Consider the following 18,649-nt stretch of genomic DNA (forward strand, 5'->3'; position numbering starts at 1 on the left):
CCCGATTAGTTTCTAAGCGTTTGAAAATTAAGAAAGTGTGTCTAGACCCGTTCAGGCGCCTGCCTAGGTCGCGACTCTCGTTTAAATAGAAAATAAAAAACTTTCATTTTACATTTTAAGTTTTCAATAAAATGTAGGAGACTTATTGGGATGAGGATCATATCCGGATCCTCACACTCTAATTATTTATCGTACATCGTGAGGTCAATTTTCGTTAGATGCTATTTATGTTTAATTTTAAATTAAAAAAATTCAAAATAATTTCTGGCAACACGATGTATAATGAGCGGTTAGGATGTGAGAATCCTAGGATCCCTACAAATTGCATCTGGATGGGATCCAAATCCAACTTATCGAATACTTGGATGAACAATCATTATAATTTATATGCTTGTTCCCAATGTTTCTAATACTTTATAATTTATGTTATTTTATTTTGAAATTTATGTATATCAATACAATTATGTGTGTGTTTTTAAGTATAAATAGGCAATTATTTATATAAAAAAATAAATTTACTTAAATCCGCCTAAATTCCGTCTAGCTGCCTAAGCACTAAGTCTAATCCGCAACTCAACTAATGTCTAACATCTTTTAGAACCTTGATAGTAACAATTTTGTCTTACTTGAAACCTTTTCTAACTACAAGTTTCAGGTAGACCGTAAGGTAAAGTGAGTCTTCCACGGTGTCCTTCGGAAAAAAAAAAAGGTGGTCGAAACAGGTCCAAGCTGATGCAATCAGTCTTGCTTTTCGTACAAATTTCATTATTAAGGGCTAGGTTGATATTTACTTTGCTTTGAAAAATATTTTTTTTGCTCTGAAAGACTAAGTAACAGGAAAAATGTTTGGTAAAATATAATTATATGAGGGCTTTTGGCAAAAAAAAAGAAAAAAAAAAGACACTGTTATGGAGAAACTTTAATATAAAATAACTGCAAAAAAAACTATTTTTGCTCTGAACGACGAAGTAACAGGAAAAATGTTTGGTAAAATATAATTATATAAGGCTTTTAGCAAAAAAAAAAAAATATAGTATTACAGATAAACTTTTATAGAAAATAACTGCAACAATGTAAAATATAAAAACAAGATAATAATATTGAATGTGCTATTAATGATGACAAGTTCAAGTCTACATCTAGAGCATATGATAAAGGGAAATACTCTAAAATAGGATAATTTCTTAAACTTGGAATAAAAATAGGATAAACTGACCATGCACAAGTCATACACATCATGCACAAAAATAAAATTATTAAAATACCCACATATAAATACGAAAAGTCATCGGTTCATTGCATCACTGTTCTCATTTGGAAGAGGGATGTCGAGAGAGCTCTGTGAGCTCTGGATTTTTTGGTTGAGCTCAGATCTCTGAGCTCTGATTTTGAAGAGAGGGAAGTACAAAGAAAGGCGAGAAGAGTGAGCTGGGTTTTGGATTGACCTTATACCTCTGATTTTGAACAAATGGATGCGAGAGAGAGGTGAGAAGAGTGAGCTGGATTTTGTACCATATTTTCTGTTTTGGAAAAAAAGTTCCATTTTTTCCAGCGACTAAAGCTTCAGCAGGCATAGTAAGGTAGGATGTTTAGTTCCAACTTCCTTCATCAATGATTTATAGAATAAATGGATTGTTTGTAAGATGAATTAATACTTAAAATTTAAAATAGGGTTTGTGTTTCATGTTGCGGCGTATGAGTTGTGAAATAAATTTCAAGTTTTGATGTGTTGCAAAACTGGGATGGAACAATATTTGGTTTCAATTGCAGAAATTTGTGAAATTATTTTTGTAATGTGCATGTGGTTTGCATATGGATACATCTTAATATGAGAAGCGGGAATGTTCACTAGTTATGATGCATGTATATTGTGCCCTGGAATTTAGCGAGTATGACTGCAACCTAGTTGGTCTCGGCGAAAAACAAAATAAAGAAAAAGTTAGAGGACGTTAAGGGTCATGTGTGTCTATGAAATAACGACAACGAGTATCATGTTTTTCACATGCACGATTAAATGGTGGTTAATATACGTAACAAGACTTTTTAAACTGTAATTGTAACCTTATATACGTAACAATTGTGTTTTCATTGTATCCACTATACCAATATGTTGCCGCTAAAGTTTCTCCCATTTTGTGCATATCATGTGCATGTACTGTACATATTATGTGTATGTGGTGTGCATATAGTGTATATGGTGCGTATTTACAACTTTGATACTCTTCGCATTAACGTAGTTTACTACATTTTCCTTTGATTCAAAGGCAAGATTGCAAATATAAAAAAAATGAACGAGTTCGTGAAACAATTTCCTTTGATTCAGTTGGGTTCTTTCGTACCCATTCAAACTGCAATTTTCAAATCCTTGAAATATTTGAACCCAATCAAATTTGATACCAAATTCAACTTAATAAATTTTTGATTCTTCATAGTGTCATTTATCTTATTGCATTATTTTTCTGATTTCAAAGAGAGAGCTGTGAGCTATGAGTTTTTGGGTTGAGCTCAGATATGTGAGCATAACATGCGCATGTCATGTGCACGTCATACGCATGTTGTGTACATGTTGTGTATATACAGTGTATGAGTGAGCTTAATACAAAGAGAGCAAACGAGTACGCGAAACAATTTCGTCTATATCTTTCTCTCTTCCTTCTTTCCACTCTGATTTCTCTGATTTCCCTCAAATTTATCTCTTCTCCAAAAGGCAACTTATTTTTAATACGTTTTTTTTTCATTTAATTGCTGCAAAAGCCAAACCCTATTTTAATGCTTGTAAATTGGATCAAGAGAGGGAGTAGAGGGAGGGAGAAGACAGAAGAAATGAAAACCCACATATAAATAAGAGAAATGATAAAAAATTAAAAAAAAAAAATTGAAGGATTTTGGTCTCTCTAAGAAACACCAAACCAATCACTTTAACTTCAAAAATAGATAAATCAAAAAGCAAAATTAAGCAAACTCAGTTCACAAAACCTACAAATGAAAATGTAAAAATTGAAGAAGATGAATGGGTTAGAGAGAGAGAGCTCTTGGTGATGTAGAGAGAGGAGAGATAAAGAGAGAAAGAGAGAAAGAAAGAGAGAGAAAGAGAGAGCTTGGATAAAAAAGATGGGTGGCTGAGAAAGAGCTCTTAGATGAAGAAGATGGGTGGGTTAGGGTTCTTTGAACTGGAATTGGGCGAGAGAGATTTTATCTCTCTCTCTCTCTTCTCTGTTTCTCTCTCTACAAAATGAGAAATAAGGGTTGAAATTTTTAGATAACCATTTATATAGGAGGGCAATATGGTCATTTAAATGTGTAGGAAAAATCCTTTTTTTATCTGATTGTTGTGCATGGTGTGTGCATGGTGTGTGCATATTCAAAATGTCCTATTTATTTCCCAATATTAAGAAATTATCCTATTTCTAGGTATTTTCCTATGGTAAATGATAACAACTACAAGTTTTCGAGATATTTTTTTATTGTGCTTGATATACGAATACTTGTATTAAAAAAATTAACAACTTAAAAAATAAAGTATTTTTTTACTTATATAATGATACATAATATATTATTCATATTCTGAATGCAATGAAAATCTTCGGCTAGACCATAGAGTGACTCTTCAATTAATGTCCTTTGGAAAAAGAAAAGTAGTGGATAAAGGTCGAATCAGCATCCAAGCTGATGCAATCTGTTCCGTTTCGCTTTACGTACAAATCACACTACTATTTATTTACCACTACATGTTTCCCTTCACTTTCTTATTTTAAGAGTTTGAAAAGAAAAACAAACACAATTTAATAATTCAATTGAAACAGAATGGTGGTATCAAACTATCTCCAATTTTTGGTTAAAATCTAATATTTTTTAACTCAGAAACAGTTTTTTCGTTAATTCTTTCGAGTTAAATTTATAATCCAAGATTGTTAAAAAAATAAATTTAGGATATTTTTTTTATAGTAACTTTAAAAAAAAAATTATGTAGACTATTTTATGAACATTTTAACCAAAAATTATTTAGATTCCGATAAATATTGAAAAATCACTAAACCAACATTATGGAACTCGTGAAACACTATGAAAGAATATGAAACACATAAATTTTTTTTATATTTTTTATAATTATTTTAGCCATTGAATTTTTATTATTATTTTAACTGTTGAATTATTTTAATTATTTTAGCAGTTGAATTTATGTCATTTTATGTGTTCAAGGTTGATGATAATATTATCTTTAGGGTGTGAAATTGCTTAAGGAATATCACCAATGTGTTCCTCGGAGGGAAGATAACATGCATTCAAAGGCACTTCTCACCAGTTTATCGGTTTAGTTGAACGAAGGTTCTTCTACTTAATTTTAAGTTTCTTTCACTAATCTTCGTCCACACATGGTTACTAAGGATATTGTGCACGGTTGGGTTATGTTTTGACGCAAAACCTAACACATACGAATGCATACTTTATTCAAATTAAAGCTCAAATAGCCTAACACGAAATGATTATGTTTGAACAAGACTTGTTTTATAATTAACTTTATACTATTCACACTAAACTTTGATTAAAACTTAACAGTAACTTGAAACCTTCTCAACTACGGGACTTCAGCTAGACCATAAGGTAAAGTGAGTCTTCCATTATGTCCTTCGGAAAAAGAAAAGTTGTGGAAAAAGAAAGGTGTTCGAATCAGCGTCCAAGCTGATGCAATCTTTTCGTACAAATTTCATTATTAAGGGCTAGGTTGATATTTACTTTGCTTTTAAAAAAAAAAAAAACCATTTTTGCTCTGCTGGAAGACCAAGTAATTGTGAAAGTGTTTGTTAAAATATAATTATAAAAAAGACTTTAGCTAAAAAAGATGGACTAAAAAAGATGGAAGACTAAGTAATTATAAAAACCATGACCGTTCAAATAGGAGGGAAGAAAATGTGAGGAAAAGAAAAAGAGAAGAGAATCCTACTTTAAAAAAAGATAGTGTTATAGATAAATTTTTATATAAAACAACTGTAATAATGTAAAATATAAAAAAAACAATACTGAGTGCGTTATTAATGATGACAAGTACAAGTCTTCATCTAGACCATATGATAAATGATAACAACTACAAATTTTCGACATATTTTTTTATTGTGCTTGAAATATAGAGTGGTATATTATGTGTCACTATATAAGTAGTGAGATATTTGTATTAAAAAATAATTTTTTTCTTAATTGACACGTGATATACTACTCATATTTTGAATACAATGAAAATCTCCGCTAGACCATAATGTGAGCCTTCAATTAATGTCCTTTGGAAAAAGAAAAGTTGTGGATAAGAACGTCTTCAAAGGAGATTTCAAAAAGTCAACATGAGCAATAACAGTAAAAAAAATATTACTAATGTTTTCTAACCGAAATGTCAATTCCTATGTGGTATGACACAAGCCTTCAAATTTAAATTTTATACTTAAAACTTGACATCTCTTTTGGAGATGGTCTAAAGGTCTAATCAGCATCCAAGCTGATGCAATCCGTTCCGTTTTGCTTTACGCACAAATCACACCACTATTTATTTTTTATTTTTACAAACAATATATTTTTGTTAGATTAAATGTTAGATTAGCTATCGACATGATTCGAATTCACGTCGGCTCGACACATTTCCATTATTGTAGTAAGTGGCCACTTGCACACCACTATTTATTTACCACTACGTTTCCCTTCACTTTCTTATTTTACAAGTTTGAAAAGAAAAAGAAATGCAATTTAATAATTCAATTGAAATCGAATGGTGCTATCAGACTATCTCCAACCCTTGGGCTAAAATTTAAATTTTTTAACTCAAAAACAGTTTTTCTACTCTAATTCTTCTGAGTTAAATTTTCAGCCCAATATTATTAAAAAATAAATTTAGAATTTTTTTTTCTTATAGTAACTTAAAAAAAAATTATGTAGACTATCCTAATGTAATTTTATGAACATTTTAAGTTAAAATATTTAGATTCCGATAAATATTGAAAAATTACTAAACCGACACCATGAAAGAATACGAAACATATGAAAGATTATTTTTGGCGTTGGATTTTTAAATTTGGATAGTTAGATTTTTTTTTTTACCGTTGGATTTCATCATATTAGATCTTAACCGTTGGATTCAATAAATTTATAAATATAAAATTAAAACAAAATACACATATATGGTGGGCCATCCCACTAACTCAGGGGGAATTCTGGCATAAATTTGCCCTGAAAATTAGTTTTGAGTTAAAACTCATATTTTGCCCAATGTTTGGAGCAAGTTGGGGTAGATTTAGAACCTAAAATGTGAGTTTTACTCCAAGGGTTGTAATAGGTCTTAGCACATTCTTTCTATCTCTCACACATGTTTTATTAATTTTTGTAATTAATTCTCTTCAATTTGTTCTGAAGATCGAAAATTAAGAAATGTAAAAGGTAATAAAGAGTGGATAACAACTCTTAAAATAATACAAATTATTTGCTTTTAGCATAAAGCTCATGCATACTCATCGATTAAAATTAAAGCGAACACAACAAAGTAGAATTAGAGCATTCTCAATGCAAGATTTATCGCTTACGCATGTTTTATAAATTTTTTCATTTAATTCTCTTTAATTTATTACCGAAAATTAAGAGACATATAAAAAAAAAAATAAAGGGTGTGGAAACACAACTCGTAAAATAATGCAAAGTATTTGCTTTTCTCATAAAGCTCATGCTTAAACATCGATTAAAATTAAAACGACCGCAACAAAGTAGAATAAATGAGTGTGATCCAACATCCAATTTTTTCTGATTTAGAGCATTCTCAATGCAAGATTTATATTTTAGACCTATATTTTTATTTAAATTAAAAAATTGGCCAGTTTGAGGTTTTTGGTTTTCTCTCTCAAGTCTTAATGGAAAGAATTATTATATATTTAAGCTTAAAATCAGAGTTTTTGCATTACAAGAGAAGATATTTGAGTGACATTTTAGTTAAAATAGTTTTTGAGATTGTATTGTTCAAATCTTGTCTCCGGATTTCATTATCAACTTACATATTTCTCATATACCTTATTATTTTATTTTAATTTCATCAGTTTTAGAATTTTAATTATTTGGTTATAAAGTTTGAATTTTCGTAGTTAATCATTTAAAATCCGTAGACATTTCGGGGTCACTCTTAGTATTTTTAGATAAAGCTCGATTCCACGAGTGCATAGGCGAAAATCGTTCGTGAAACGAGGAAATTAGAAGCGTTTTAGTTAGATGACATTTTGGTATCTTACCATTTTTTTTACATAAATTGGGATTTCCAAAAGTGGGAATTCTAGAACTGCCAAATGGCAGCTTCTGAGTGGGGAAAATGGGCATAAGCAAAGGAAGGAAAGGGAAAAAAAGAAAAGAAAATGAGGATAAGGGGTCAGCGGGGAAGACCCATTTACCTATAGGACCAGGGTTTCGATCCGTTTTCCTACGACAATCCGATGCCAACTTCGACGAATCTCGATGACAATGAGATGATCCACCACCATCAGTCAAATCAGCGACGCCCCATAAATATTTTTCACACAAACTTAACCCCATTGGGTCATTGTTTCTTGGTGGACGGAACCCACCCCTTCTACGTTCTAGGCCGAGTACTATCATACTCCGGCCACCACGTCGTTGACCATTACTAGGCACAGACTCACCTGAACCTGGGCATCAAAACCCAACTGGTTTTTAAGTGGAGCTCCATTCAAGGCGAATCTAGATTCTAGGGTTTTGGGTGCTATTTCGCTGTTTTCCCAAAATTTATAGCGGATTTGACCGTCGTGACAGGTATAAAACTTGTTCTACGTCTCATAAGCTAAGTATTGGTATAATTTGAGCAAATTTGGCACTGATTGGAATTTCTGGTGAGTTTTAGCAGCCGGCCGCTGCGTATGTCAGCGCGCAAGCCCATTGACTTATCTTGCCTTCCTAGACTAAATGTGATGCCTTGAACTTAAATTTTTCATCCGTTTGCCAGGATTTGACGTGTAATCCTAATTCTATAAAGGTCTGTTGCGTGGCCTTTTATAACAAACGACGATTTGACCGTTGGTTGGTCACGAAATTTATATCCTGTTGCACATAATATTTGAGGATCTTGGGAATTCATGGATCGAAAATCTGATGCACGGATCTTCAGGATTGAAGAATCTTAGATTATTGTCCTTTGTAAATAGTCGATGATCTGATCGTTGGACCCTCACCAATTTACAAAGTGTTATTGCATGTATTGTTTGAGGACATTAGAAACTTACAAATCGGAAATCCGACATACAAATCTTTTCGGATTGAATTTCTAAGTTTGTTGAATCGATTATTGACCGCTACTTATATTTGCGATTAACGGATATCCGATCGTTGGATCGTCACTAACTTTATTACGTTGTTTTAGAAACATATTGAGATTCTTAGGAAGTTATGGGTATGAAATTCGATGGACGAATCTTCTGGGTCGTGTTACGTAGGGTTGTCAACACTACAGTTGACCACGTTGACCAAGGATTGACTTTTGCTCAAATGTCCCAATCGCTTTTAAATACTGAAATTAGTATTATTAGAGACTCAATAGAGTTTAGCGAGCTTATTTTAATCAACAGCCATCCTGGAGATGTGCACCTTGGTTTACGTACAAATGGCACCTTAATACGGTGTACGTGTGTATTGGACTTCTAAATGATATAAATGACAACTAGTATGAAGTAATAAGTCGTGGGCCATCTTAGAATTATTTCGTAGAACTTGTATGCATGTGTGGCTGATGTTCGTTTGTCTTATGTAATCGATAATGTGTATGCTAGCAATTATAATTCATGTTGATTTGATGTATGTTGTGTGATGATATGACTACACCATGTACCAGTGGTACATGGATGGTCCCATCTAGTTAATCCGCATTGGGGAACCATACTATTATGTGTTTGCCTATGGTTCTGCCTGATTAATCTGTATTGGGGGACCATACGCATTGTAGGGTGACTCCGCCTAGTTAATTTGCATTAGGGAATCACTGCCTACCTGGTTATAGTACTCTCATATGTGGTTTCGCTTGCATTGAGGAACCACACTGTTGGATACATACATGTGGTCATGCCTTGTTAATCACATTGGGGAACTATGCGCAGCCTAGGGGTGGTCCCGCCTGGTTAATCCGCATTAAGGGGACCATGCACACTCTAATGATGGTGACGTCTGGTTAATGAGACCATGTGCACCCTAAGGGTGACTCCGCCTGATTAATTCTCATTAGGGGGTCACTGCCTAGTCAGTTAGTTACTTCCATAGGTGGTCCCGTTTGGTTAATCCACATTAAGGGACCACACTATTGAACGCTTGCCTATGGTCTTGCTTGGTTAATCCTCATTGAGGCATCATATGCATCATAGGAGTGACTCATTCGCATTAGAGGGTCACTGCCTACTTAATCACATTATATCCATAGGTGGTTTCGCCTGGTTAATCCGCATTGGGGGACCACGCTATCGGATGAATGCCTATGGTTCCTCCTGGTTAATCCACATTGAGAAACTATACGTATTCTTGATTGAGATTCTGTTGAGTGGTATGTGATCCTTCTTTCCCTTTGGTTCCATTGAGTTGGGAGTTGGTTTGGAAATTAGACCTTTAGAAATCTTTAGGGTCCATCTGTATCACTATAGCTTAATTTTCTTCATGTTTATAACAAAAGATTTGAAAACCTTTATGGTTTGATTTAGAAAGGTCGATGGATGTCTGTGTGACTCATTCAAGATTTTCGGCGAATTGTTCATGATTTTATAAGTATGGTTTTGAATGTTATTAATACAATCAAATTAGTTGATTAATGTGGTTAGAGAATAATATTGTGCTTCATTGGTTATGTGAAATGTTATATGTCAATGATTGCGGGGTTGTGTATGAAAACATAGTGATATATATGATTGTTGAATGAAAATTTTGGTTGTCATATGTTTTCGTTATATAATCTAGAATCCAGTAGGTCATGATCGATGAGTTCCCTTCAGGGATTCAGAAACATCATGTTTCTTGCCACTCACCATCACAAGAGAAGTTGGACCTTATTAATGGTAAACTACGAATGATTTTATCCTTACTTAGGATACGTAGCCAGTCTAACACAAATGTCAAATGTAGCCATGAAATAAAGAAAAGGTTATTGCACTGTGGAACCATTTGTTTGTGTTCTCGATCATGTCTCGGAGGCGAGGCATAATAGACGTACATGTACGTTGTGACAACACATGTCGATTTTGGATGTATCTTGAAATCGAGGTATGACCGATATAACTACTCACTTTGGTTCCTAAGATTTGAAATTGATAGAAGTGATCCCTGTATTTGTCCACCGTTAATATTTTTGGTCATTCGTAAAAATTCTCTGCTAAATAAGGATCAAAACAACAAAAATGCCCTCAATTTAGTAACGAGTGAGCCAAAATGATTTAACAAAAAATGAGGACATTTTTATCATTTTGGTCATTATTGTAGATTTTTTACGAAATGACAAAAATGATTAACAGTGGACAAACTCAAGGACCACTTTTATCGATTTCAAATCTCAGGACCATGGTGAAGAGTTATGCCAATTTCAAGGATCATTTTGATTAAAAAAAGCCTATTTAAGTCAAAACTTAACTCAAAATTTGAGTTTTAACAATTTGGATATGGGTATTGAAGATGATTGGAGTCAAACTCAAATCTTAATATTTTTTAAGTGAATAACATTTTTGTTTGTTGGTGTAAGCTCTACCTCAAACTCAAATATCATTACTAAAATCCAAATTTGAGACTCACTTTGACATGAAGCTTATAAGAGTTTTGAGTATGAGTGCATTACATAAGTTTATACTTATATTTAAGAAATCCAAATTTTTGATGCATTAGAATTGACATTAAACCTTATTAAGACTTCAAGTTTAAAGTGACTTGCTCTATTTTTGCAAGAAGAGCACACTAACACAAAGGACCACTTTCATATACAAGGGAGTTCTTGTTCATTCAACGTCAATTATTGTTGTATGGCAAAATCCTTGGTTCAAAAGTAAATGGAACTCTCACCCTTTTTTTTGTCAAAAACTTTCACCCTTAAAAATACGGAATCAGATCCCAATTTGGTGTCAACCGAAGTACCAAATTAATGTTTTTTTTTTTGTGGGAAGCCTGTTGTTTCTTGGAACCGCAACTTTCATATCATGTTCATCACTACCATCCACATCCACCCCAAGTGACCAAGGAGTGACATAAAAAAAAAGTGAAGTCTTGAACTTCCCATTAGGTGTGTGCATAAAAACTATGGAACTGCAAAATCGAATTGAACCGTGACAAAATAAACTGTTATAAACAGTGTTGACCAAAAAAGTCAACATAGGTTCAAGAACCGCACCGTGCTCACACCTACTTCCTATTTCTATTTCCACCACTCAAGACTGCAGCTTGAACAACGGACTAGGATCCTCTTTGAATCTTTTTGTGCAGATCCGTCGGGCCAATGCATCTTGATTGTTGACGTAGATCATGCGGCCATAATTTCTTTAATTTTTTAGCTCGTGTATGCAAAACAAGATCTCTTTCTTCCTTTCTCACTTCATCCTCACTTCTGCAACCTGCTTTGTCGCTCCTTCTCCCCATTCTCCCCCTTCTCCCAGATAAAAAATTGAAGTAACAATCACAGAAAATGATGACTAGACGAAGTGGACATGGGAAAATTTTCGATTCCATATCACTCCTTTCATTAATTTTTTTTCTTCATTTATTTCGAGAAATAAAAGTTTGGCAATTGCCTTGAGAAAAGAACAAAACTTTGGTTCTTTATAAATTTAAAAATAAAAATTGGAGAGAACAAGAAAGACATGGGACAGAGACGAAGGAGAAGTGGAAGAAATGAGAGAGCGGCGTTGCACCTGTATCTTCTTTGACAATATCGTAACCTGGGCCTCCGTCACCCCCGACAAGTTTGACCGCATCCCTCGTGATGAAGGCGACCTAAAAGAATAGTGGTGACTGGTGAAGGCGTATGTTGCATCTTGTTCCCCCGTTTTTCCTTTACCATTTGCCTCCCAATCTCGCAAATCAGTGAATGAAAAAAGAAAATTTTGAACTTCTGCAGGTTATAGGAAGAGGAAAGAAGAAGATATGGGTAGGCAAGTGTATCGTTTGCGCGAAAGAAAACAAAAATAAATTCAAATAAGTTCTTAGTTTTTTTTTTATTAGCATCCCACATAATGTTAAATGCACTACACATTAAAATTTAATATTAAATCACTTGTGTTCCTTATTGTGGAATGACAATTTCAACCTTATTAGGTTCTAAATACACCCTAAATCACTTAATGTATTATTTATCTTCAACTATCAAAACCTCTTTCCACCTTCCATTGTTGAACAAAACCCTAACTAACGAAACTACAACACGGTGCTTGAGAAAAATTATTTTTGACGAATGGAACACCAAATCGATGTTTCAAAAGCTTCACATGAGGTAAACTGAAAGCGTGCAAGAATCATTTAGAGAATGCATCCCGAGAAAATGACGAGTATTGACAAATATTATATATTGAAATAGAATCAAAGAATCTGGCCTTTTCCAGCCATATATACTAGTTAAATTGGGAACACAATGACACAATAACACACCTAAAAAATATGACAAAAGTAGAAGGAGAATGATTTCCAATCAGAATTATGAAATCTTTGTTAATAGAAAAATAACACAGAAGCTTAGACAGATGAAAATGGATGCACTTTATAGAAGGTAATCCTCCCTCCTGGACAGAGAGCCTTTAAGATATTTACAAATCCAGACACCTTATAATTTACCCACAAATTTGAAGTTACGATTCAATCTCATTTTCCGCCCCATGGAAAGCAGCAACTCTGCTAAATTTCTGTTCGAAAAAAGAAAACGAAATGAGATATAAAAAACAGTGTTTGTATGAAAATGTGGGGTGCATAGAGAATGTGGGGTGTATGTAGAAAATGTAAGGTGTATGTTGAGAATGTGGGATGTGTATTATGACGAAGTATGTGGGGTGTATTTAGATAATTTTTAATTGAAAAAGCAAATGTGTGGTGTATTAAGTATGTGATGTTTATTCAATAATTTGTGGGATGCAAATACAATAAGCCAAATTCTTATCCTGACGGATCAACAAAGAAAGATCCGGAGAGGTTATAGACACCAGCGACACCATATGCCACGTCATCGTTATCTAGATTAACTCCCTTGGATATATCCTTACCCTTGAACATATGTCGTAATAATTGATGCACATTGTCTTGGAAAATATAATATTTAGGTTTATTTAATTGTTTGGGTTTGGGGGTTAGTCCATCCGAATTAGGGGTTTTTTTAGATTTTGCTCTCCATTAATATAATATTTAGTTTAGTGTGAGAAATAAGTTAGTCAATATGTAATCATGAGTTTGGAATCGTCTCGGCAATCTCATTTATTTGTTTTCCGTTTAATAAAATAATGTTCATACTTATAATTCGTTTGTTTGTTCGCTCCCCAAGAGCTAGGCGTGCCATTGCCATCTCAGTATAGCAGATGTAGAACAAGAGTGTTTTTAGTCAATTACTCGCGCCCCAAGTTACTCGAAGTTCTTGTTATCAAAGGATTGTCGTGGATGAGTTTAGTCCACATTAAGTTATTTTTCTTGCCTTGTAAACAAGGACTTTTAGTCATAGTCTTGTATGTTTGAATGAAGGGAGTCCAAATCCCTTTAAGCCGTTTGCTTGGTTCTTGATTGATTTTAATGATGACATATCCATGAAACTAACAAGATCCAAATGCAAATGGAACTCTCAAAGTAGGAAAACTGATGGAAATAACTTGAATACATACTGGAGAATGCATTAAGTAATAGATCTACAAATTTAGAAAACAAACAAAGAACGTCGGGCAAGATTTCACCTTATCTGTCAAGGTTGAATCTCTTGTAATCACTTCTCTTTGAATTAACAGGGGTTTATATGCTAAAAAAGGATAGATGGTAAACAAGTTTACACAAGGGAATCGATTCTACGCCACTAAGGGAGATAGCAGAGCTTTAAATTGGACAAGAGATAGCTTGTCGCTAAAAATGACTGAATCTGGGTTGATTTCAGCTTTTGGATGCAAATTTGGCTTGAGAGCAAAGTTTGTTTGATTGGTTGAGTGTCCCTGTTTCTGGGGCCTTTTCCTCATTTTATAGGCAAATTAGCCCGACTGGTGTAACTTTGTTCTTACCCGAAAGCATCTGAAGGGTAGTGAGTCATCAGCTTTTTACTTGGAATGCCACTAGAAAGTGTTCTTTGGCTGATAGTAGGTTAGTCTTCATCACTTGTCACTTTAGTGGTAAGCACGTGGCTTGTATCTTGGCTAAGAAGGCTTCACTTTGCCTTTGGGCTTGGTGTTAGGCTTCGGGCAAGTCCCCTTTAATTTGGCACCCTTGGGCTTTCTTTCATCTAAGTCCAATTAACCCAAATAGTACCCCCTTTAATCATTGTTGAGTCTGCAACCCAAGATGCTAATAATGATTAAATAGTCGTCGCACGCCTTCACTCGGGACTTGCACCATTTAAAGCAGCTGTTGTTTAACAAAACCCTTGCACTAACTCACGAATTCCATCGTTAATTAACCACTTACTATATAATCCTCACTTAAACTCCTCGGCAAAGTATCTTAGCAATTTTGAGCCTTCAAATTCCCATAACTTCTCAGAATTCTCAGAGCCTTCAGATCTTTCCCGAAACTTCTCTCGTTCTTCAGTTCTTGCCCCCTAGTTCCGATTTTCTTCATCCAATGACACCTAAAGTTACTTGAACTCAATTTCCCTGCAAGACTGGTGAGGGGATTACCACCATGCGCCGTTTACTCAACGACCTTCATCACCCTCGGGCAAGCCTACTGAACTCTTTTTCGAAAAGGGAGGATCGCACTCCTTGGGGCCTACATGGACTTCTTAAGTCCCCATTGCTATTGAAAACAACATGCCCAAGAAAAAATGGTTCCCTCTCAACCCATTTCAGGCTAAGTCGGGCATTTCTTCCTCCAAATGGTCAAACCATCGCCGTGGGTTCCCTTTGATGAAAGATGAAGGCTGGACCCAATGGATAAATGAGCTCGAGCCCATTTTCAAACAGAAGTGGATGAACAACGGTATCTACGAGCTGATAATGCTCTCGAAGACTACTATCATTGCCAAACCTGGGCCCAATGTCCCCAATCATGCTCGATATGGTGCAGGTCTTCGGGTTGAGGCCCTCGGGCAGGGTCGTAGATGTTATATATGATCGGGCACCTCTTTCTCGCCCGACCGCTGAGAGCACGGACAGCTCTAGTCCCATGATGCAATTAGAGTATAACTCTCATTTCTTATGATAAACTCCTGATAAATAATCGCCCTTGATGCTGGTACTTCTAACTCACATTCACACTGACACTTGCTACACAAAACCAGCCCTTTAACTATGGCTGCTTTGGGTTTCTCGGGCCGCTTGATAGTTACTTATGTTGGTCTGTCAACTTGTCTTCTTTTTACTTTCACTTCCCAGATGGCATTTCCTTTCCTTTTTTCAGCCCAAGTTAGGTTGATCATGTTTATTGGCGCTTTTGGGAAGGGATCCGTGGCAATCATCATATTGGTTTGGGGTTTTTCCAACAACAACTTCCCCTTCATTATGAGGTATTGTATCCAATCCCTGAACTGAACACAGTTGGTTATAGAGTGATTAAAGGTATAGTGCAGCTTGCAATACTTCTTTTCTCTTAGCTCTTCTGGCTTAGGCATCTTTTTTGTACTGTTGGGCATGATCACTCTTGCCCACACCAACTCTTCATAGATCTCCAAAGCCTTGGTTAGATCAAAAGAATAACTCTGGTATTTATGGGGTTTCATAGGGACAAATCCACCATCATTCATCACCATTTTCTGTTCATTGACTGGTTGGACTAACCCCTTCACTATTAAAAGTTTGAAGGGGTTAGTCATCTCTGCCGCACACATGTCCATCCCTTCTCTTCCATGACCATCATTTTGTTCTGGTTCTGCTCCTTCAAACTCTAATTGGTGAATTGCAGCTTTACTTTTGTAGAAATGAGGCACCTTATATGAGTGTTTTGTTTCGCTTATTGTTCTTCAAGCAACAGTTTCTCATACTTTGTAGCAGCAATCACCAACTCTTGCAACTCATTGAACTGTACATCACAAAACTTCTTCCTTAAAAGCAGCCTCAAGGCCTTTTGAGCAATGGATATAAGTTGGGCATGATTGATAAGGAATTGACACGTCATCCTTGTCTTCCTAAACCTTATCATGAAGTTCTCAGTAGACTCATGTTCGTATTGCTTCACTTCAACTAAATCATTGATAGTCATCTCAGGCTCCATTCTATAGAACTGTTCATGAAAAACCATCTCTATTTGCCCCCAGTTAGCAATAGAATTGGAAGGCAACAGAGAATACCATTAAGATGCTAGGCCAACCAACGAGTTTCCAAACAATCTTAACTTATAATTAGGATTGTCTTCAAATGCCATGCAATGGTTGGAAAACTTGAAAATGTGATCTCTAGAGGACACACTGCCATTTTCTCCACTGGAAGTTGGAAACGCGAGCATCTTGAAGTTGAGTGGAAAGAGATTCTGTTCATCAATATACTCCGGGTATGGCTTCTGGTAGGTGACTCTGAACAGCGGGCGAGCTTGGGGTTGAGCATTCTGGACTATCATCCTTTTTAACTCAGCCAATTCATCTCTGAGTTGCTGGTTAGCTGCAATTAAGGAGGGTATGAGGAAGTTCCCATTTCAAGCTACGATCATTGCCCGAGAAAGTCTCTTTTCTTGGTTCGGGCTTTCTCCACTTAGCATCCCCTCCCTTGCTGGCCAATGGTGGGGGCCTATAAGGAGGAAACTTGTCTTCCTTGGTAGGCTAGCCTTTTCCACTGGATTCTTCGTTTAACTGGGGCATCCCATACTTTCTTGCTTTCTTGCCCACTCTGCCCCCTACTATCCAGTGAAAATAATAGAAGGTCGGGCAACTCTGCTTCTAGGATTTCCTCCAACACTGGCTGTAGATCATTCCTTGTTTTTTCCTTTATCCCTTTTTTCCTCAAGCAAAGGAAATAGGGGGATAACTGGTTCTTTCTCAAGGCTTGTTTCCCTCATCATTTCCCTGGCATATCCATTCTTTGAAGTAGAGTACTCCAGATCTAATCTTCTTTGTAGACTCCCTGTTAAGGAACATAATCTACTTACTTCTCATCTGGTTTCCAGAGTGATCTTCTCCATACTTTTCGGCACTTGTACTAAGGTGGCTTGCAAATCTTCATTGGTTACATTCCTTCCTGACTTTTCGGATGAAGTCGGGCTTTCAGAATAGCTGGTCCTTGAAGGGAAGGAAAATCCTTTGGATGATTTCTCATGCTCGATCTTGGTAAACACAAGGGTGGCCCATATTCTGTGTTCCACCTAAAGGTTTTATCATTCCTTCTCATTCTTGGCATACAAGACTAAATGGGGTCCCACAGGACGTGCCAAAATTATGTTCAGGCGAAGATTTCTCTGGAGAGAGATCCTCTGACCTTAGCACAACTCCCCAAGGGATTGGCACTTTAGATGTGTAGTCGGGCTTTTACTTGTTGATGTGCTACAAGAAGAGGACAAAGTTAGTTCTGAAAGATGCCTTTGTGGGGCCTTAGGTGTAAGCCTTGAGGCTCTTGCTTGCTGATGGAAATAACTCGAATACATACTGGAGAATGCATTAAGTAATAGATCTATAAATTTAGAAAACAAACAAAGAGCGTCGGACAAGATTTCACCTTGTCTGTCAAGATTGAACCTCTTGCAATCACTTTTCTTTGACTTAACAGGGGTTTATATGCTAAAACGGGATGGATGGTAAACAAATTTACACAAGGAAATCGATAATACGCCACTAAGGGAGATAACAAAGCTTTAAACTGGACAAGAGATAACTTGTCGGTAAAAATGACTGAATCCGGGTTGATTTAAGCTTTTGGATGCAAATCTGGCTTGAAAGCAGAGTTTGTATGTATGTTTGTTTGATTAGTTGAGTGTCCTTGTTTCTGGGGCCTCTTCCTCATTTTATAGACAAATTAGCCCAACTGGTGTAACTTTGTTCTTACCCGAAATCATATGAAGGGTAGTGAGTCATCAGCTTTTTAATTGGAATGCCACTAGAAAGTGTTCTTTGGCTGGTAGTAAGTTAGTCTTCATCACTTGTCACTTCAGTGGTAAGCACGTGGCTTGTATCTTGGCTGAGAATGCTTTACTTTGCCTTAAGGCTTGGTGTTGGGCCTCGGGCAAGTCCCCTTTAATTTGGTACCCTTGGGTTTTCCTTCATCTAAGTCCAATGTTCAAATATTAACCCAAATAGTACCCCCTTTAATCATTGTTGAGTCTGCAACCCAAGATGCTAATAATGATTAATAGTCGTCACACGCCTTTACTCAGGACTTGCACCATTTAGAGAAGTAGTTGTTTAACAAAACTCTTGCACTAACCCACAAATTCCATCGTTAATTAACCACTTACTATATAATCCTCACTTAAACTCCTCGGCAAAGTATCTTAGCAATTTCGAGCCTTCAAATCATTCAATGGCACCCAAAGTTGCTCGAACTTAATTTCCCTATAAGACTGGTGATGG

The sequence above is a fragment of the Malus sylvestris genome, chromosome 1, assembly GCF_916048215.2.
Source record: "Malus sylvestris chromosome 1, drMalSylv7.2, whole genome shotgun sequence".
In the NCBI taxonomy this organism is placed as follows: domain Eukaryota; kingdom Viridiplantae; phylum Streptophyta; class Magnoliopsida; order Rosales; family Rosaceae; genus Malus; species Malus sylvestris.